General features: G+C 58.7%; 1 protein-coding gene across 2 annotated transcripts in view; it reads left to right on the plus strand.

Moving 5' to 3' along the window:
* Positions 1-304: 304 nt before the first annotated feature.
* MGAT3 (beta-1,4-mannosyl-glycoprotein 4-beta-N-acetylglucosaminyltransferase) overlaps positions 305-21,431 on the plus strand; it is a 31,334-nt gene continuing 10,207 nt past the window's right edge. The window contains exon 1 of one of the 2 annotated variants that reach the window (XM_036300943.1): positions 305-489. The gene's annotated coding sequence lies outside the window, so the exon portion shown is untranslated. Of the gene's footprint in view, positions 490-12,481; positions 12,554-21,431 lie in introns of those variants that run through there. The other variant, XM_036300944.1, reaches the window with a different exon arrangement.

Raw genomic sequence — 21,431 nt, forward strand, 5'->3', positions numbered from 1 at the left:
GCGCGGAGCGGCGGCGGCCCCAGACTTCGGCCCGAGACGCCCCCAGCCCGGCGCGGCTCGCAGCCCGACAGGCGGCGGCGGGGAGGGGGCTGAGTGGGGGCGGGGCGGGGGCCGAGCCGCCCGAGCCGGCGGGAGCGGGCACCTCTGTGCGCCGCGCTCGGCCTCGCCTCCGCACCCCCAGCGCGCCTCCCGCGGGGCCCTCCCCGCGCCTTCCGCTCGCCGGGTCCCCGCCGCGCCCCCGGGGTGCAGCTCGGCGGTCGCGCCGGGCCCGCGAGACGGGGTGGAGGTGGGGGCAGGGGGCGGGGATCAGGGCCGGGCCGGGGCCGCGCCGCCTGCGATGCCGGGCGCCCGCCGCAGCCGCCGCCGCCGGAACCCGGGATGGGGCGAGAGGCTGCGGCGGATGCCAGCATCTCCCCGCCGGGGGCCCCGGGGGCCGCGGAGCCGCCGCCGCCGCTGCTGCCACCGCTGCTGAGACCCGGCAGGCGATGGGTGAGTTGACCCTAGCGTCCTGGGGTCCCGTGCCGCAGCCCCTCCATCCCGCACCCCGGCCCTCCGCCTTCATCTCCGCGCCGCCGCCTCTGCGCTCGCGATCCCCCACCCCTGTCGCGGCTTCCACCGCCCCCTTCCCGAGCGTGACCTCTGGGGCCGGGCGGGAACCTCAGGCTGGGGGACTGGGGCCGGGAGGGGGGGCGAGATGGGGCGGGATGCGGGGGTTCTGGCGCCCCCGCTCCCAGCCGGCTGCTCAGCGGAGCTTTCCCGAGCCCCCGAGGGCAGAGCCTGATCCCTCCGACCCCTCCTTCCCCGCCCCCGGCGCGGGGCGTCCCCGAGGCACCGGGCTGGAGCCGTGCTTTGTGCCCTGCGACCCCCACAAACCTCCGGCGAGGCGCGGGGCGGGGAGTGAGAGGCCTTAGCGCCCGCCTCCCCCTGCCCCCCTCCCCCCCACCTGAGTCTGCGGCAGCGGAGGTGGAGGCCCAGGCGCAGTCGGGGTGCTGGGCGGGGGCGGGACTGTGGGGACCTAGGAGAGGGGAATGGGAAGAGAACCCCAGCCGCTGGGGGTGGGCTCCCGCATGTTGCACTGCACTGCCCCGGGCTGGGAAGGGAACCTGGCCGGGGGAGGGCGCTCTAAATATCTGCACACAGTGAGTTCTGGAACCTGGGGTGGGGAGGGGAGCGAGTCTGGGCGAGTGGGGGTGTGGGGAGTGCCTGAGCTGGGGAGCCAGGAGAAGCCGAGGTGGGTCTCCGCCGGCCTTGGTGGCCCGAGGTCGGGCGACTCTCCTAGCTCTGGAAGATGCCCGAAGGGGTGTGGGCAAGAACGCTACCCCAGGGAGACCCCTCCATGGTCCCCCAGAACTGGCGCTGTCCACATCCCCATAGCGCTCTCTTTCAGTCCTGGGACGCCAGTCGGGATCTGCCTGGATGGGGGAGTTTTGGGCTCTGGTGTGTCACCTCCAGGGGCAGTTACTAAAGATCCGGGCATGGGGCCAAGCTGAGGATGGAGGGAAGAGCGAGACGACTCCTCCCCCACCCCCAGCTGGCAATTCTGTGGAGTCATCAATGCTTCCCAGTGCTGGGGACAGAGCGCAGGGTCCTGGGAAAGTTGGAAAGAGGGGCTGCCAGCCCAAGGGGGAGAGCGAACTTTCTGGAAGAGATGATAACAGGAAGCTGGAGGAGTTCGATCACTGGATGGAGAACGTGGGAAGGGCATTCCGGCTGAGGGAATGGCATGAGCAAAGGCTTAGAGATGTGAGTGCCTGGTGTGTGTGGAGAGATGGAGGTGGGGGTGGTCAAGCTCTGCAAGTGGCCAGAAGGAGCCGAGGCCGGGGAGGAGGGCCAGGTGGGGAGGAGGCCGCGGGCCGCACCTGTTAGGAATGCTCTCAACAGCGCGGCAGGAATGAGACAAACACTCGAGACTGGGTGGCCAAGGCAGAGTGACTTCCGCGGAAGGGTGCTCCCGCCAGCTGGAGCCCGTGGGCAGAAGCACACCCAGCGGGAAGTCCGCTCGCTGGGGTTTTATTTCCTCACCCGGGCTCTGCCCTGCCCCTCACTCTGAACTCTCACCTGATTAGTCAGGGTTCAGAGCTCAGATTCCCATTATTGGGGAAAGTAAGGCAGGGCCTAAGATGGCAGCCCCCCTGAGAGCCTGAAGGTCATACCAAGATCGCAGAACCTCCGATGGCGGCGAGCTCCTTTCTTGGACAGAAGAGATGGCTGGGTCACTCTCACACCTGGCGCTGGAACTCTGTCCTGATGGCCGAGGGCGATGCTGGCTGGCTCCGCGCCCCCTTCTGAGGGTCTGCCCTGCTGCGGCCAGGGCTGCCCGACCCTCCCTGGGGATCCCTGCTCTGTGGTCATGGGACCAGCTTTCTGAGTCTCATTGTCCACGTCTGTCACATGCGGAGAGCCTTCCACGCGACGATGCGCCTGGCACCTGAGAAGCAGCTCGGGAAATGACCGGCTGCTGCGATGGTATTTTTACCTGTAAAACGAGGACATCGATGCCAGCTGGCAGGCCAGGCTCACGTCACCCGGTGGTGGTGAGGATCATGTGGGGCTGGATGTGACGGAGGGAGCCAGAGGCTGGGGGCGCTGAGTGCACGTCCTCCTTCTGGGAGGAGAGGAGAGAGCAGTGAGGAGCGGCTGGGGGCAGGGGAGTCCTCACAGACCTCCGCCTCTTGCCCCTCTGGGCCGCCACCACCTTCTGGCCCCCAGCCATGGCATTCAAGGGACCCTGCTGTGCTCTCCAAGGCCAAAGCCTCTTTGTTCCCCTTTCTGCTTGGCGCACCCCCTCCCAGCCAGCTCTAGTCCACCACGTGGGGACCAGGGCTCCTTTCCAGAAGTTTCTTCAGACATTCGGGTCAACAAACACGATGTCCTCCTGTGAGGGGCACTGTGCCAGGCGGCCAGGTGGAGAGGATGCACGCTGTGCCCTCAGGCTGTTAGAATCCAGTTGGGCAGCAGATACCACTGGGCGCCCACAGTGTGCCCAGCCCTGTGCTGTCTGCTGAGGGGCAAAGAGAGAGTCGCAGTCATTGCGCCAGGGGCGGTCAGACGTGGAGGATGGAGAAGGCTCCCAGATCCAGTGGCCCCGCTTCAGTCCTAGCCCTCCCACTCATTGTTGTGTGACTGTGACAAGTAACCCCGCCTCTTCCTGTCCGTTTCCTTGTCTGTAAGATGGGGACGGCACACACTATTGCTACTTGAACAGCTTGGTTCAGTTTCTGGTGGGTGTTCACTACTCTCCTTCTAGAATGAATCTATTCCCACCCCTCCTCCCTCAGAGACTGCCCAGCCTGCCCCAGTGCATGTGTAGTCCACATCCCTGTTGTCTCCTCCTCCTGTCTGTGGGTCCCCATAGGCAGGGGCCTGCCTTTCTGGGTCCGTGGCTTGGGCAGGGGCAGTGGTATGCTGGCAGCTGGCTCTCTGATGAGCAGTGTTGGCCCATCTCTGTGGTGTAAATCCGGCAGGGTCCGTTTCAAGCTGCCAACAGCTTAACGATCTCATAATGGAATCAGGTACAGGCTAGCTTCAGCACCCAGCATTTAGTAGGTGCTTAATAAATGATGGGTGAACAAGAAGGAGAGGCCTCAGGCACCGTCGGTCAGATGGATTTGGGGAGCTGCCAGCCATGCTGTACTGGAGAAGGGCGTTCAGGGGTTGGCATTAGGCAGGCGGAGGGTGGGGCCAGGGACCACCCCGAATAAGTACCTGAAGTGGGACTGAGATCGGAGGGAATGGAGGGCTGGTGTCTTCCTTCCCTGGGGCTCCACACCTCTAACCCCGCCTCACTCCTGCATTAGCCCCTTCTCCCAGGAACTCCCCTTGAGCTTGACCTGGCCTTGGGGCTTGCACAGAATGGTCTTGCTGGGCCCCAAGCTTTAGCTTAACAGAGCTCTGACATGTGGTCCAGAGAGGTCCCAAGACTCAACTTCTTTTCCTTCGCTTTTGCTGTTCCCTCTACCTGAGTGTCTCTTCCATCTGAGGCAGGATAGTAAGAAGCTGGGAAATGTTCTTGGCAAGTAGAATAATGGGGAAATGGAGACAGATAGAGGAACACCTGGCCTCCCTAGAGATAACATCCAGGCCTCAGCTGTATTTCCGCTCCAGGCCCAGAAAAGCCGCAAAGCCAGGTGGGTGATGCCAGGCCCAGCTGCAATGACTAATGACCCCCTGCCCTGGCACTGACCAATCAGTAGAAACCACGATCTTGAAAGTCACAACTGGAAAACGGAAGAATATTCTGCTGAAACTCTAAGACCTCCCCTAGAGTTCCCATCTGCAAGAGGGAGATAAAAGCCCTGGCCAGTGTGGCTCAGCTAGTTGGGCATTTTCTGCGCACCAAGAGGTTGCTGGTTCGAATCCAGTCAGGGCACTTGCCTGGGTTGCGGGCTTGATCTCTGGAGGGGGCATGCAGGAGGCAGCACTCTCACATTGATGTTTCTCTCTCTGTCCCTCTCCCTCTCTCTTTCAAAATCAATAAACTATTCTTTCTTAAAAAAGAGATAAAAACCTCAAAACAAAGGACCCAGAAGACCCAGGCATGCTCTCCCTCCCTCCTGGGAGCAAACTCATGCCTTTCCCTTTTCCTTCTTCCTCCACAGACACGCATCTCCTAAACTCTAAGGGACCCCACAAGCTGCACAACTAGGGGAGCAAAGGGCAGCAGCAGCTCTAATCGCCTGGACCTGTCTCCAGGGCCCCCTTTTCTCTGACTTCTCAGTGAGCCGAAGCAGCCCAGCCTAGGCTCTCCTGTTGCTTCTTCTATGCTAAGCCCTTCCTTGTTTTGGGGAGCTGCCTGCCTTCCCCACACTGGGGATCGAGCCTGGAACCTGGGCATGTGCCCCGACCAGGAATCAAACCTCAACCTCTTGGTTCATAAATTGGTGCTCAACCACTGAGCCCCACCAGCTGGGCCATAAAAATATTAATAAGTGCCCTGGCCAGTTTGGCTCAGTGAATAGAGCATCAGCCTGCAGACTGAAGGGTCCCAGGTTCAATTCTGGTCAAGGGCACATGCCCAGGTTGTGGGCTGGATCCCTGGTAGGGGGCATGCAGGAGATAGCCGATCAATGATTCTCATCATTGATGTTTCTATCTCTCTCCCTTTCCCTTCCTCTCTAAAATCAATAAATATATGTTAAAAAATATTAATAAAGCCCTGACTGGTTTGGCTCAGTGGATAGAGCGTCGGCCTGTGGACTGAAAGGTCCCAGGTTCGATTCCGATCAAGGGCATGTACCTTGGTTGCGGGCACATCCCCAGTAGGGGGCGTGCAGGAGGCAGCTGATCAATGTTTCTCATCAGTGTTTCTAACTATCTCCCTTCCTCTCTGTAAAAAATCAAAATATATTTTAAAAATATATTAATAAATAACATTTATTGCATCTCTACAGCAACCCACGACAAAGGCACCATGATAATCCTCTTTGCAGATGGGAAAGTTGAGGCACAGTGTCTTGTTAGCGCTGACCCATCCTTCCCGTCTGAGCTTGAGCATCACTTGTGTAGGGAAGCTGTGTGAGTCCTGATCTCCGCTGTGGGCCCACAGAGCAACCTCCTGTGTCTGTACCTGCTTGTTATCACACGGTTCCCGCTAGAGCCCAGCGGTTCCCAACCTTCCTGATGCCGCGACCCTTTAATACAGCTCCTCATGTTGTGGTGACCCCCAACCATAAAATTATTTTCGTTGCTACTTCATAACTGTAATGTTGCTACTGTTATGAATCGTCATGTAAATATCTGATATGCAGGATGTATTTAGGCGACCCCTGTGAAAGGGTCGTTTGACCCCCAAAGGGGTCGCGACCCACAGGTTGAGAACCACTGAGCTAGACCAAGCATGTCAAACTCAAAGGCTAACACAGGCCGAATAAACACGGTTTACATGTGTGTGGGCCGCAAAAAAACAAAAGCTTCAATTTTCATAGAAACGTAGGTTTATTTCGATAGAGACATGCTGAATACAAAGGGCTGAAATAAATGAGCCATTGTTAACAAAATAATAGAACATTTTAGCTGAAACCGGTTTGGCTCAGTGGATAGAGCGTCGGCCTGCGCACTGAAGGGTCCCGGGTTGGATTCCGGTCGGGGGCATGTACCTGGGTTGCGGGCATATCCACAGTAGGAGATGTGCAGGAGGCAGCTGATCGATGTTTCTCTCTCATTGATGTTTCTAGCTCTCTATCTCTCTCCCTTCCTCTCTGTAAAAAAATCAATAAAATATATTTAAAAAAAAATAATAGAACATTTTAATAAAAATTAATATTTTTTTCTTGAACATTAACTTACCAGACACTGAATAATTGCACAAATTAATAAGCACAACGCAGATAAAACTATTTTTCTTGTTCTCCAAAAGCAAAATATTCCTGTTGTGCACACCAAACAAGTCAGTACAAGACTAATGACGTGGCCACCAGCTGCTAAAATATTTGCTGCTAGTATTAGTGGCGACAAATGGTGCACCTTCGCGTAAGGTGCGTAAGGGAAATGAATGCAACACGATTACAGTAATCAGTCATTAGCTAACATTGTAGTTCATTATTAATAATTATGTATAACAGGATATTGTAAAAATTAAGTTACGAAATTTTTATTAAAATGTTTCTTACATAACCGTTGTATTAGCTGGGCTGCAAAAATATTCATAGTGGACCGTGAGTTTGACATGCTTGCCCTGGACTGAGTTCCACAGACCTGCAGGCGCTCAAATGAGTGGATGAATGATTCTCAGCCCAAGCGAGCAGCCCTGCTCTTCTGTCCATTACTCCTCTTTCTCCACCCCCGATGGAGGAGACGGACCCTTCAGAGGGCAGCCTCGGGGCTATGGCGGATGGTCACAGGGACCCTGCTTGTCCCCACCTCCCAGAAGGGGAAAGAGGCTTCTGGAGGGCTGAGAGTCTCCCTCCAGCGGGAAGCAGGCCGGGTGGAGGGCTAGTGGAGCACCCTCCTGTGGTCTAGAAGGGACCCGCAGGGCCCCAAGGCCTTGCCCATAATCCAGGAGGTTAACAGGGTCCCTGAAATGGAAAGTTCCCTGTTGGAATGGAAATTTCTCACTTATTTTCAGAAGTTAACAGGGTCCCTGGAAATCAAAATTCCTCACTTATTTTGAGCTTTTCTCTAAAAATAAAATTAGAACAATAGGAATCATGTACACACCTAATTACTTTGTTATTTTAGGAATTTAGAACTTTTTGGCTCCAGACTTTGGTTCCCACTGAAATGGAAATGCCTGGGGGTGTGGGTGGGCCAGGGTTAGGGCCAGGCCTGGATGCTGGAGCTGGCTGACACTGTGGCCTCAGGGCCTGCCCTCCAGCTGCCCTTTTGGGCAGGCCTCCCAGTGTGTCCCAGAGGGAGCACAGAGTCTGAGCAGTGGGGGCGAGGGGAGGTGGAGGCAGCGGCAGGCTCCCGGATTCTGGTTGACAGAGGCCCATGATAGATGACTTTGCAGCCTGTTCTCCCCTCCTCAACATCCCAGTCATCATAATACACTGCTATTTATTGAGCGCTTATTATGTGCTAGTTGCTGGGCCAAGCACTTTGCCTTCATTATCCCATAGAGTTATCCTAATTTCCGGGGACATAGGTACTATTATTTATTTATCCCTCTTTGGCAATTTGAGGGGACCTGGGGCCCGGGGCTCAGGGCTGGGAAGTGGTAGGGCTGGGATTGTCACCAGCCTGTGGGACCCAAGACAGGGCTGCCTATCTAGGTCCCCTCGGTCACCCAGAGGGGACCACTCTGAGGCTTAGAATGAAACAGTTGCTTCACCGTGTCCTGTCCTCCAGGTCACACTCCTCCAGGCCCTGGTGTCACTCCAGTCTCCCCATAGTCCTGGGGCCCTGCCACTGAAAGCCTTGCTCAGCCTCACCTGCACGGCTTGAGGACAGTATCTATTTTCCAGGCCCCTCCCCCACCCCCCCAACATAGGAGGGCGGGTGGGAGCCCAGTTTTTAAGATGCTGCTCTGGGGATTTAGAGGCCTGTGGGCTCCAAGAACCACTGCCTGGCCCCATGGAGTTCAGACCGCCTTATGAGACCTCTTGCCCTCTGGGGTCCAGATCTCATGACTCAGCCCTGCCTGTGTTCTGGGCCTGGGCTCCCCCCAACCCCTAGCTCTGCACACACCATGATGACCCCCACCTGCTACCCCTGTTGCCTGTTTCCAGGAGCACCTGCTGCTCCGCGGGCCCCCTGATGCTCTGGGTAAGTCCCTAGTGGCTGCCCTCCTGCTGCCTGTGCGGATCGCGGCTGGTGAATGATGGTGCCAGGGAAGGGGAGCAAGGAGAGCTGCCCATGGCGGGAAGGGTGGGCTCCCGGGCTGGGCACACGGGCACATGCGGGGGCTGGCACCATGCCTGACGCAGAAAGTATTCGATCCACGTTTCCTGCGTGTTTGTTGAGTGGTGATTGTGGGAGTGGCGGGTGAGGGCCACTTCCGGAAGCAGGGCCGTGTGGCTGGTTTAGGTGAAAGACTGAAGAGGCACCTTCCCCACAAGATGCTGTTTTGCGTGATTTCATTTCAGTGTTTCAGGGGCCGTGGGCAGTGGTGCCCAAGCAACCCCCATCCCATCGTGTGGAAACTGAGTCCCAGACAGCGAAGGTGACTTGTCAGGGTCACACAGCCAGGAGGTAGGTCTTCGGGTCGGAGTCTGCCCGGCTGGCTCAGCGTGAATGAGCCTGCGTGGCACCTGCAGTTCAGAAAGCACCTTCACACCCATCGTCCCCCTCGGTCCTCACGTGGCCCGGAGGCGTGGCCCTCCCCTTGCACCTGTGCCCGTGTCCCTGCTCAGAAGACCCGCCCCCGAGGGCGCACCGCGTCTGTAGGGGCGGCGGTGAGGGGAGAGCCTCAGCCCAGGCTGGTGGGAGGCATCACGGGGCCAGTGGGGGCAGAGCCAGGCCTGAGCGCACAGTGTGGCCGCATCTGGTCCTCGGGAGAGCCCAGGACAGTCTCTGGTCTCTAAGCTGAGGCCCACAGAGTGTGGGTGACTGGTCCGAGGTAACAGCCTGTCGCCCCAGGTGAGGACCAGGGAGCCTGACGCTGTGCCATGCCTGGAGGTCAGGGACACCTGCAGGTGGGTTTGGCTCCGCAGAATGACCACCGTTAGAGTCACTAACCAGCGGGGCTGGCCCTGAAGGGCACCCAGGCGGACGCCCTCCTACAGGTGCCCAGGGACCAGGCCTCCTCAGGCTGTCAGAAGTGTTTGGGGCCACAGGCCATGGCCTTTTGGCCACGACTGGGGGGGCATGTGACTGAACCCCGGGTTGCTGCCTGTAGCACTGGCATGTGGGGTGGGGCGATGCACCAGCACCCCCATCCGGACCAGAAGTCCAGACGCTGGCTTTCCCCTCGGGCCTTTGCAGGTGCTGTTCCTCTGTCCGGAATGCCCTCCCCTCCACTCCTGGCTTGTCCCAAAGGTTCCTCCAGGAGTCATGCCTGATGCCCATCCCCAGGGGATGTGAGAACCTGCGGGAAAGGCAGGTCTGATCAGGGCCTGGTAGGACATGCCGGTGCAGTCAGGGAGAGGACTGGGCCGGGGGACTCGGGTGGTCACTCAGGCCATCCATAGAGCTTACTGTGCCATCCCTTCTGGCTGGGTGACAAAGGGATGGAGTCTGGGCAAGACCAAGGGGCCTCCTGGGAGGTTCTCAGAAGCAGCTGTAAGGTGCAGCCCAGCCCAGGAGACTGTCCCCTCAACTCAGAGAGGGGCCCGGCTGGGAGCCTTGAGGCCACGGGGCCAGCTGAAGCCACCCCTTTCACAAAGGGAACATTGAGGCCTGGGCACTTGGGACTGACCCGCAGTGTCACGGAGCGTGGCCGTGGGTCCCCTTTGCGTGTGTAGGTGGGGAGCCTGGCTGCGCTCCGGCCCCCCCCCCCCATCCCAAGCTGCAGCCGTTCTCAGCGGGATCCAGGTCAGGTCTGTGGAGGGGATGGAAGGAGTCGGAGAGAGCGAAGTCCCAGGGCTCAGGTCGGCACTTTGGTCCTCAGTGGACATCGCTCCTTAGAGAAAGTGCGTGCACCCAAAAGCTGGCAGAAAATCCATGTTGATAATTCATTCCAGCAAAAAGGCAACACTGGGGAAAAAATCTGTGAGCACTTAGGCCAAAACGTTAGCCTGAGAGGTGGCAGGCTGGTGCGTGATATTGTCCTATTTCTTTCACTGTGATTGCCAGATTTTCTAGAATGTCTGTAACCAAAAAGATGAAGTTATATTTTATTTTATTTTATTAAATATATTTTTAATTGATTTTTTGACAGAGAGGAAGGGAGAGGGAGAGGGATAGCGAGTTAGAAACATCGATTCAGCTGCCTCTTGCACGCCCCCTACTGGGGATGTGCCCGCAACCCAGGTACATGCCCTTGACCAGAATCAAACCTGGGACCCTTGAGTCCGCAGGCCGATGCTTTATCCGCTGAGCCAAACCAGCTAGGGTCGAAGTTATATTTTATTTATTTATTTATTTTTATTTATTTATTTATTGAAGTTATATTTTAAAGGAGAGAGGTAAGTAAGAGAGATGCTCTGAGAACAGCCCGCTCACCATTTGTCCGATTCTGGGGTCACCCAGGTGCTGGGCCTCACCCGTGGGCGTTGTCTAGCCCCCGGCACATCCCCCAGAGCAGGGGCGCCTGCTGCAACAGCTTGCGTGTCAGTTGCCTGTCTCTCGTTCCCGGAAATTGGGTCAGTGGGTGTCCAGCCCTGGGGCTACTGGGATGCAGTTCTGCCTGAATTCAGTCCAAACCTCTGACCTCCTCCCTCTGGCGCTGCTCTGGCCTTCGCTCCTCTTTGCCCTGCACCCCGCATTCCAGCCTGGGACCGTTAGTGTTTTCTGCACACGGTCCTCTTTGCCCACCTCTGGCCTTCGCTGTGCCCGGCCCTCTCCCTCGAAAGCCAGCCCTCCACCTGGTGTTGCCATCCTCGGGGGAAGCCATTCCCGCCCCTCCCAGCCAGCGGTGGCCCCGGGGCTCTGAGCTTTGGTGAGCAATAGTCACTCTCTGGTCTCCGCTGAGCCGGCCCCACTGGTGCCTGACCTTGGAAGTCATGTCCCCTCCCCAAGCCTTGGTTTCCTCACCTGGGATGTGGGCTGTGGGGCTGAGCTGAGATGGAGCACAGACTGGGGAAGGGGCACTGCTGTGGAAGCCCAGGGCCTCCCAAGAGGTTGCTGAGACGAGGACCCTGGCCGCCCCACTCCTGGACCTCACTTGGGGGGATGGCTTTGTCGCTGCTGTCTCCTTCTCCCTCTCCTTCCCACAGTCGGTGGGACTGGGACGTTCGAGCCCTCGGGGCCTGTTTGGGAGCACTGGATGCAGCAGGTGGCAAGGACTAAGTAATTAACGGAGCCGGCGCACATGGGTGGCTCCCATGGTGTTAAGGAGCGGGGGCCCAGCGCCGGAGCCCTGCGTGGCGTTCCTGCTACGTGGTGAGGGCCTACTGAGCGTCCCCAGTGGAGACAGTCAGGTCCTCACCCCGGGGGCTGCTGTCCTTGCAGGCAGGGGTGGGCAGACAGTAACTGGGGAGGGAAAGAGAAAGGGGTCATTGTTCCAGCTCCGTGGAGGCTCGCCAGGAGCCCAGAGCGCCTGTGTGCCCAGAGCGACCAGCTGTGCACCTGCCCCATCCAGACCGTGCCCCGTCGGAGGCTGATGGTGGCGCTCAGGTTCCCGGATCCCGGAGCTGCAGGCTCAGCCAGGTGCAGCTCGTTACCTCCCCACATCCTTTTGTGGACCCTGTCGATGGGTCTTGCCAGCCTCCCTTTATGTCTCAGCAAACAGGCTGGGGAGGGTCAAGTTCTTGCTTGGGGTCCCAGAGCCAGATTGCAAGGTCATTCCTGCACTCAGCAGTGACTTGCTGAGAACCTACTGTGTGCCTGGCGCACAGCCATCCGCTGCTATGGGGAGGAACCTAACCCACTAGGAGCCGGGGCCTCATTTTCCATTCCCTTCCTTCCCCTACCTCCTCCTGGCCATCCCCCGCCATGTTGCTCAGAGGACTCTGAAGGCTGGAGTCATTTCATTCCCTTCTCCACCCCCCCACCCCCCCCCCCACCCCTCCGCGCGCGCGCACACACACTGGAAGGGACCCTGGGAATTGATGGAGATGAGCCAGCTCATCGGAGGGTGCGAGCCCATGTCACAGTGCAGGTCACACTTTTCGAAGCCCCAGACCAGGCCTGAGAGGCAGCAGCATTTACTGAAAGGTGCAGGTGTGTGGATTTGGGGGAGAGTCATTTATTCATTCAACAAACAGGTTGACACCTCCCTTGTGTCAGGCTGGAGCAGCCCAGGAAACTTGGGCAGCACAGCCTCCGTGGGGGCTGGGGGGTGCTGGGGGTGCAGGCCAGGGTCTCTCCAGGGTGCAGCCCTGGAGGACGTGCAGGCCAGCTGACCCCCCCTGAGACGGGCATGGGACAGGGGTGTAAGATTATGCACCGACTTGGAGCCTCCTGGAGGATTTGGACTTTGTTCTGAGGGATGAGTTCCAGGGTGGGAGGGGCAGCGTCAGGTATGGCTGTTACTTGGCTCGTGGGGATGAGGCTGTGAGGCTGCTGTGCCGTCCAGGTGAGCGCTGGTGGTGGTGCAGCCAGCATGGGACAGTGGCACTGGGAGGGGGGGTTTGAAATGTATAGGACATGGACTCGGCGGGGCTAGGTGAGAGGTGTGCGGGGTCATCGAGGTGGGGACTCCTGGCGTGTGCGGCTGGGTGGGTGGTCACATCGCTGATGTGGCCCAGAAAGGGGAATGCTGGGAACTCCCGACATCGTCCAGCGTCGCTGGGTGTCGGCTCAGGTCACGGGCCATCAGCCGAGGTGGTTGGAACAATCTGAGCGAGGTCTTTGTGCCTCGTTTAGCAGCGGAGGGTCCCAGGCAGGATGGAAACCCGCTAGAGTGCAGGCCCAGCCCGCCCTGTGGCCTGCCCCCCCCCCCGCCCCCCGCTCCTCTGTCTCCCTTAGCCCAGCTGACACTCGGCCTCTCAGTCCACAGGTGTTTCCACCACCTGCCACCCCGCACACAAGGGGAAGTGCCCAGGGGAGCGCCACGTCAACCAGCCTTGGCCTCCACTTTGCATGGGGGCGCCCCCCATGCCGAGGCCCCAGGATGCAATGCCTGGAACCAAGCTTTCCAGCCTTAGTTGGGTTCTGTGGCTCTGTGCTGGGGAAGGCCCCCTGAGGACAGAGGAGGGGTGGGGTGTGCCCTCCCCTCCCTTCCCCGCCTCGGGCCTTCTGGGTTGGAGACTTGCGCACTGAAGTGGCCTTTTGTATATTGTCCCTGCAGGACAGGCAGCCTGGAGGGAGGGGCTGGCACTGCCGGGGCTGCCGGGGCCGGATGGGACTGATCTCAACGGGACTAGGAGACCCCTGCTAGGCGTGGGCACGCACTGGCCAGGCCTGCTGCCCCCCCACCCCAGACCAGACGATACTTGTCACTCAGAATCTGTCACCAGTTCTCGTAAGAGCTCCGCTGTCACCCGGCAGCTGTTGATGGAGCGCTGTGCCCAGGCCAGGCGTTGTCAGGGGGTGTGGGGCAGCGGTGACCAGTAACCAAGGCCCACAGTGACCCTGCTCTCCAGTTGTTGACATTCCGAGCCAGCAGGGTGTGGGTGGGGGAGACAGACAGCTTCCACAGCGAGGAGTGCTGTGGAGCAGATGGCCTGGGAGGGGACAGTCGCAGCAGCTGGCTGGTCAGGAAGGCCTCTCTGAGGAGGTGGCTGACATGGGGAGATCTGAGGGAAGGGCATTCTAGGTGGAGGGAACAGCCAGTGCGAGGACCCTGAGACAGGAGGACCTGGGGTGTGGGAGGGACAGAAAGGCAGGGACTGTGGCTGGAGCAGAGTGGACGGGAGGTGAGGTCAGCAGAGAGGCGGGGGCCAGCTTGGCAGGGCCTGTGGACCCAGAGAGAAGTCTGAATTTCACTCTGAGTGTGCGGGGCCAGAGGAAAACGGGGGTCCGAGGGGGTGTCGCACAGGGGAGACATGGCCTGATGAGAACTTGGCGGTGACAGACTTTGTGGGGCCCAGGGACCAATGACAATGCAGGGCCTCTTGTTCAAAACTTAAGAATTTCAAGATGGAATTTTAAGAAAGGAGGAGGCAGGAGGGAGGCCAGTGAGGAGGAGGATAGGGGTGAGTCGTTGGGACCATTTTCGAGGGAGGTGACGACAGACCTTCCCGTGAGCGCCCCAAACGGTGAGGCGTGGAGGGGGTGCATGAGTCTCAGCTTGGAGGCCTGGTCTGTGTCAAGACTCTTTGGACGTGACCTCATTTCACAGGAGGGGCTGGTCGGTCCCACGCTGCAGCTGGGAACTGGGGCCCGGGGATATTAAGTGACCTGATCACACGGCTGAGGAGGGGCAGGCAGGATTTGAATCCAGCTCCCCGTGACTCCATATTTCAGGGAGCTGTGGTCCCAACGTGGTGCCCCGCCCCCTTCGCCTCCTGAGAGGTTGGGCCTGGGGGCATCTTGCACAGCCTGGGCCCAGAAATGAGTTTCCGCTCTTGTCCGGACAGGAAGCACCCAGCTCGGGACTCACTGGCCTTGCTTTTCCTTCTAGTGAGCCTGGGAGGCGTGGGCATCCTGATCTCCATCCCACAGACGTGGAAACTGAGGCCGGACAGAGCTGGTCTCGGCCTCCGGCCCCCTGGGCTTGTCTGCTTGCTGCCTTCTCTTCTCTGGACAGGGCAGGCTGAGCTGTTGGGCCTGGAGGCTCAGTGTTTGGGAGGTATCGGGCCTCTGGGTTCTGTAAGGATGTGAGTGATAAGCCTGCGTGGGGCACGGCTTGGTCAACATTTATCCAAGGACTGGGTCCTTTCTCTAATCAGCAGGTCTGTTAATGTTTTATTCTTTGCTCAGTTAATTATTATGTATTATAGGCGTGTGCCGCTCCTCCAGGTTTATGCCTTTACCCCTTGGCTTGACCCCCACCTCGGCTGGACTCTGATCTCTCAGTTCCTCCTTTCTCCTTCCTCCCGGCATTCCACCTGCCCCTGCCCTCCCAACCGTCGGTCCCAGCCAGGCTCTCCCTACAGAGATGGCCAGGCCCCTGAGCCCTTGGGGAGCCCCCGCGCCTGGCATTCTCAGCTGTCCTCAGACCTCAGCTCCCCTACTTGGTGGCCATTGTCCCATCTGACAGATGGAGACACTGAGGCACGGAGGACAGTGTTCGCTGCACGTTCACCTCTGGCATTCACCACGCGTCCAGCTCGGGAGCAGGACTGGGGCACTCACGGCCTTCAGGGCAAGAGGGGCCGATGGGAAGCTTCTCTCCAGGCTGATGGGGGCTCCTGAGCAGCTGGGGTGGAGGGCAGCCCCCGCCAGGGGAGGCAAGGGCTGAGCTGGGTGTGAGGAGGGAGAAGGAGACCCTGACCTAGGGGACAGCGCATTTAAAGGCCCTCAGTGCACCCCCACACCCCGCCAGCAGCATGCAAGCTCGCAGCTCCGCCGCCCCACCCCTTCTGAGCCAGGTTATGTCTTCACCTCCTAGAGGAGCCTGGGGAGGGCAGTTCCCACCCGGGAATGAATGGCTTGCTGTAGTGGGCTGGAGCATCGCGCCAGGCAATGCAGGAGCTGTTTGAGGGTCTCCTGGGCCCCCCAGTTTCCAGGATCAGCCACACACAGCCCAGTCTCTGCTCCCACTCCCTGGGAGCCCCCGCCCCACAGGCTGCTGAACTCGCCCCCGTGCAGGAGGGCAGTCAGGATCCAGGCCCCACTGCTGGAGTTTGTGTCAAGCTCTTGGTGTTCCTCGCGCCTGTTTCCGTCTGTGTCCTGAAAATGTCCAGGAGCCCCCTTGAGTGAGAGCACAGTCCAGGGTGACCTTCTGCCCAGAGAGGGAGCAGGCGAGGCTCCAGAGGGAGGTGGGTACCGGCGGGCTCTCACCTGTGGACGGAAACCTCAAGCGTTCCCTTCTCTGGAGCAGCCGCCCTGGCACCACGCCTCTCGCTGCCGCTTGCTTACCCTTTTGTACGGACAGAAGCCCGGAGAGGTTAGGCGACTAGGCAGGGAGAGGGAGCTGGCGCCAGGCCAGGCCGAGGTCTGGTCCTCACGTAGCCAGTCGCCACCTCGTTGCTGCCTGCGCTGCGCTTGGGGGGCAGGGGCAGCCTCCAGGGAAGAGACAGCTGCCAAAGAGCCGTAAAGGCCAGGCAAGGTGGAGCTCAGCAAAGCAGCTGGGATAGGACATGGCCTCACCTGTGACCCGGACCTGGGGCTTGAGGCAGGTACCAGGTCAGGGGAGGGAAGGGGTCCAGGGAGAATCCAGGTGGGGCGAAGCAGGGTGAAGTGTAGGGAGCAGGAAGCCCCAGGCCGGGGGACCGATACCCCACTGCCACTTCCAGGGCAAGCCAGGTGCGGGCACAGTTAGAGAAGGGAGCTAGAGCCCTTAGAGCGGCTGCAGAGGGAGGCTCAGGGGAGGCTCAGACATGCCTCCTCCCTTCTTGGAGGTGCGGGGTTGGGTGTCCCAGCCCACGCAGCCAGGCCCCAGTGGCTGGAGGTCAGGCCGGCAAGCAGGAAGCCACAGAAACCCCCAGGGTGGTGGCTGCAGCCAGGGTGGGACTGTCCCTGTCTCCTGTTCCCAGCCAGCAGGGCTGGGGGGAACTCACAGAGCAGGAGGTGGATTGAAGGTGTGGGTGGGTGGGGGGGTGCAGCCCCGGTGGGCGGGGGGGGGGGGGGCGGCGCAGCCCGGGGCGGGGTGGTGGCTGCAGCCAGGGTGGGACTGTCCCTGTCTCCTGTTCCCAGCCAGCAGGGCTGGGGGGAACTCACAGAGCGGGAGGTGGATTGAAGGTGTGGGCGGGGGCAGCCCGGGGCGGGGTCTGCAGTGCAGAGCAGGAGCCTCCTGAAGTCCAGGCCTCACCTCAGGGGTTTCCCGACTTTCTAGAGCACCTGATCCCTTCAGTTACTGGAGATGCAGCACGTACAGGGTGATGGGTGATGTGTTCCGTTTGGAATCCGTGGGGGATGGGAGGGAACCTGGGCATAGTGAGGCCTGGTTGTAAGTCACTGCAGCACAGCCCTGTGGAGAGGGGAGCCTGTGCAGAGGGGTGCGGGGTCTCCCCGTGAGCTCTCCACTGGCTCCTGAGGGGACCGGGCAAGGCTGGAGGCAGCAGCCTGAAGTCCTGAGTGAGGACCCGCAGCGGTGGTTTGTGGGTGTGAGTCCTGCTGCTGGCAGCTGGGCCTCAGCCCGCGCCCTCACTGCGCGCCGCTGTGAGGATAATGCAGTCAGGCGGGAACACGAGTAAGTGCAGCTGCCGAGAAGGGATGCTGGCAGAGGCACCGTCTCCTGGGAGGAATGTTCCGGGCCACGGCTCCCCAGCCTGCCCAGCTAGAGGGTTTGCCTGCAGTGGGATTACAGACCCAAGAGGGTGGCTACTGAGATGGGGTGGTCAGGCTTGTGCCCAAGCAGCCCCTGAGGCGTGGGGAGTATCCCTTGCCACCCTACGTGCCCCTCACCAGACTCAGGACCCCCCCGACTTTGCTGCACGGCACGGGGGTTCCCAACACACAGGCCTCTGTGCCCTTGGCCTGCTCTTCACTCTCCGCAGTTGCTCCTGCTGGACCTTGGGTCTGGCTGAAATGTCCTCTCCTTGGAGGCCCTTCCTGACACCCAGCATCCTCTGTCCCTCCACTGGCTGAGCTGCATGGGACCCACCCACCCATCTTGCTGCACTCCCTGCTGCACCCCAGCGCAAGCCCAGAGCTGATCTCCCTCTCCACCCACCCACAGAGCCCTATCAGTTCTCACTCTTGCTGGTCTGCGACATCAGGGGGCCCCCAGGGCTGTGTCCCTCCTCCCGCCCCCTCCCTCCAGCATCTAGTACAGGGGTGGGCAAACTTTTTGACTCGAGGGCCACAATGGGTTCTTAAACTGGACCGGAGGGCCGGAACAAAAGCATGGATGGAGTGTTTGTGTGAACTAATATAAATTCAAAGTAAACATCATTACATAAAAGGGCACGGTCTTTTTTTTTTTTTTTAGTTTTATTCATTTCAAACGGGCCGGATCCGGCCTGCGGGCCGTAGTTTGCCCACGGCTGATTCTAGTATCTACTGAGCACCTCAGCATCAGCTCCCTGTCCCCACCCCTGCCGTGTCCCGGGCTGCTGTGCCCTGGCTGCCTCCTGCCCCCAGCACCACAGCTGTGCTCCAGGGCCCTCCTCTCAGCCCCTCCCACTGCCGCCTCCACGTGCTGCCTCCCCACTGCCCTGCCTCCCTTCTCCCCAGTTCTTTCTAAACCTACTCTGTCTAGGTGGGTGGCCACTAGCTGCATGTGGCTATTAAAACTAACATTTTATTTAAATTATACGTTTCTTTGTTGTTGACATTACAGATGTCCCCCATTTCCCTGTCCCCTTTGTCCTCCTGCACCCAGCCCCTGCTCACCCCAGGCCTCTCCCACACTATTGTCCGTGTCCATGGGTTATGCATATGCTTGGTTAACCGCTCCCTTCCTCCCCTCCCCTCTCAGATGTCAGTCTTTCATGCATCCATGCCCCTGCTTCAATTTTGCTTGTCAGTTTATTTTGTTCATTAGATTCCACATAGAAGTGAGATCATGTGATACTTGTCTTTCTTTCTCTGGCTTATTCTGCTTAGAATAATCCTCTCCGGGCCCCTCCATGCTGTCTCAAAGGATAAGAGGTCCCTCTTTTTACAGCAGCGTAGTATTCCATGTGTAAATGACCCACAGCCTTTTAATCCACTCATCTGCTGTTGGGCACTTGGGCTGTTTCCAGATCTTAGCTGCTGTAAATTGTGCTGCTGTGAACATAGGGGTGCGTGTACTCTTCCTGATTGGTGTTTTGGGATTCTTAGACTATATGCCCAGAAGTGGAATCGCTGGGTCAGACAGCAGTTCATTTTTTTTTTTATTTTTTGAGGAAACTCATACTGTTCTCCACAGTGGCTGCACCAGTCTGTATTCCCACCAGCATTGCACGAGGGTTCCCTTTTCTCCACATCCTTGCCAGCACTGTTGTTTGATTTGTTGATGGTAGCCATTCAGTGAGGTGATGCCTCATTGTCGTTTTCATTTGCATCTCTCTGATTAGTGAGGAGCATTTTTTATGTCCATCGGCCATCTGTATGTCCTTTCTAGAGAAATGTCTATTCTGGAGAAGTATTTATTCAGGTCCTTTGCTTCAGTTTCCCCAGTCAATTTCTTTATTATTATTTTTTTATTTGAGAGAGAGAGGAAGGGACAGTGAGAAACGTTGATTTGTTGTTCCACTTAGATATGTATTCACTGGTTGATTCTTGTACGTGTCCTGATCGAGGATCAAATCCACAACCTTAGTGTATTGGGTTGATGTTCTACCAGTGGTCGGTAAACTCATTAGTCAACAGAGCCAAATATCAACATTACGATTGAAATTTCTTTTGAGAGCCAAATTTTTTAAACTTAAACTATATAGGTAGGTACATTGTTATTAAATTAATTAGGGTACTCCTAAGGCTTAGGAAGAGCCACACTCAAGGGGCCAAAGAGCCGCATGTGGCTCGTGAGCCGCAGTTTGCCGACCACGGTTCTAACCAACTGAGCTCCCCGGCTAGGGCACACCAGTCCATTCAAGTGCTCAGTAGCCACATGTGGCTGGTGGCTGGTGGGTTGGCCACCACAGGCCTGGAGGTTTCCACCATCAGAGCGCATGTCATCAGATAGCTGTGCAAGCTAACAGATTCGTCATCCTCACGCCCAGCCTGATGCTGTTGCCCTGCTCAGAGCCTCAGTGGCCGGCGACAGGCCAGCCTCGCCTGCATCCTGCCCCAGTCCCGCTAAGTGGAAGCTGTGTGGGCCTCCAGCCCTGGAGAGCAGTGGTTTCTACAGGTGGTCAGAGAAACGCTCTGCAAGTTGCTTTACCCTCTGAGCTCCGTTTCCTCATCTGTAAAGTATGGATAATAATTCCTACCTCCAAGGATGGTCGTGAGGGTCAAGTCTGTATGAAGCCCAGCCAACAGCTGGCACATATTTAAGCATGCAGTGGTGGTGACCGTCACATTAACATGAACAAGGCGAGGTGGGGGCAGATCGAGAAGCCAGCTCACAACAGCTGTGAGCCCCAGTGCTGAGCACAGCTGTCCTGTTGGCTGGTACCTGAGGATGAGTAATCTGTTGAGCCTACAGTCCTGTCCACAGGACGTTTTGGGGTAGTGGAACTGTTCTGTATGTCCACTGCCCACTGGCCTCTGGGGACCAGAAGCTGGTGTCCTGGGTGAGCCAGTGACCAGTGGGGAAAGGGGAAGAGCCCCAAGGAGCAAGGGCAGGTCCTAGCCTTGGGAATCAACCTTCCCAGGCACGTGCTCGCCCTCTGTGGCAGCTGGCAGGAGCTGGGGTTGGGTGGAGAGATTTGGAGGAAGGAGAGGGGCAGTGGGGAGGAGGCTGGTTGTGGAGCAGGGGGAGAGGTGGTTCACCCTGGAGAGAGCTTCTGGGCTTGGGCGCTGGCCTGAGCATTCCGCCAGCCCAGACCCTTGTGCCCAGGCACGCTGGAATGCTGGTGGCATGGGTGCCCTGTCTCCCTCCAATACTGCCTGGCTGGTCCGAGAACTGGTTCCCAGTGCAGCTCTGCCTCTCTGGGCCTCGCTTTCCTTTCCCCTCTGCAGCTGGGACAGCCGCTGCCTTGTGGTGAACAGGGTTTGCCAGGACTCTGGTCACCTGGAACAGATGGAGCTCCTGGCCAGGGCTGGTCCCATGAGGCCACTCCCTCACTCAGGAATGCCTGGGGAAGCAGAATTCCTGGGGCCCGGAGGTCCTCGTATAGCAGACCCCCCCTCAGCCAGGCCATTCGTGTTTGTCCTAGGGCAGGACCCCAACATCTGCAGTCCCACTGTCTCCGTTTCCATGTGTTTCATTCCCACTAGTCCTGTGTGGCTAAGCAAGTACCTTAACCTCCCCAAGCCTGTGTTTGCTCTTCTACAAAATGGAGACATACGGACGTTCCTCCAGGATTGGCCCCTGAACCGGCTTCTAACTTCTCTCCAGCCCTCATAGCTGCAGTGCCCGGCACACAGCGAGGTCTCAGTGAATGCCCACCGGTGGCCTCAGTGAATGCCCACCGGTGGCCTCAGTGAATGCCCACCGGTGGCCTGGGTAATGTGCTGGCTGGAGAGCGACCCCTGCGTGTAGGCTTGACTTAGGAGCCCTGCCTGATGGAGGCGGGCCGAAGGAATGAATAGGGTGATGAGAGGTGAAGAAATAAACAGCGCCGGTTTCGTGCATCTGCCAAGAACCCCGGAATCTGTCCTGTTCTGAGCCACCCCCTCTGCTCCTCTCCGTGTGGAGCCATGGACCCTCGTGTTGGAAGGACCCTCAGTCCCCGAGACGAAGGGAGCATAGAAGTCACGACGCTGCCTTCTGATCCGGAGCCGCCGACTTCCCCGCTTGATCCTAAGGAAGGACCCGGAAGCAATAGCAGGAGCCCCGGGAGGTGGATTCAGGCGCCAGGAGGACTCTGGAA

Source organism: Myotis myotis, unplaced genomic scaffold (genome assembly GCF_014108235.1).
Source record: "Myotis myotis isolate mMyoMyo1 unplaced genomic scaffold, mMyoMyo1.p scaffold_m19_p_3, whole genome shotgun sequence".
Lineage (NCBI taxonomy): Eukaryota > Metazoa > Chordata > Mammalia > Chiroptera > Vespertilionidae > Myotis > Myotis myotis.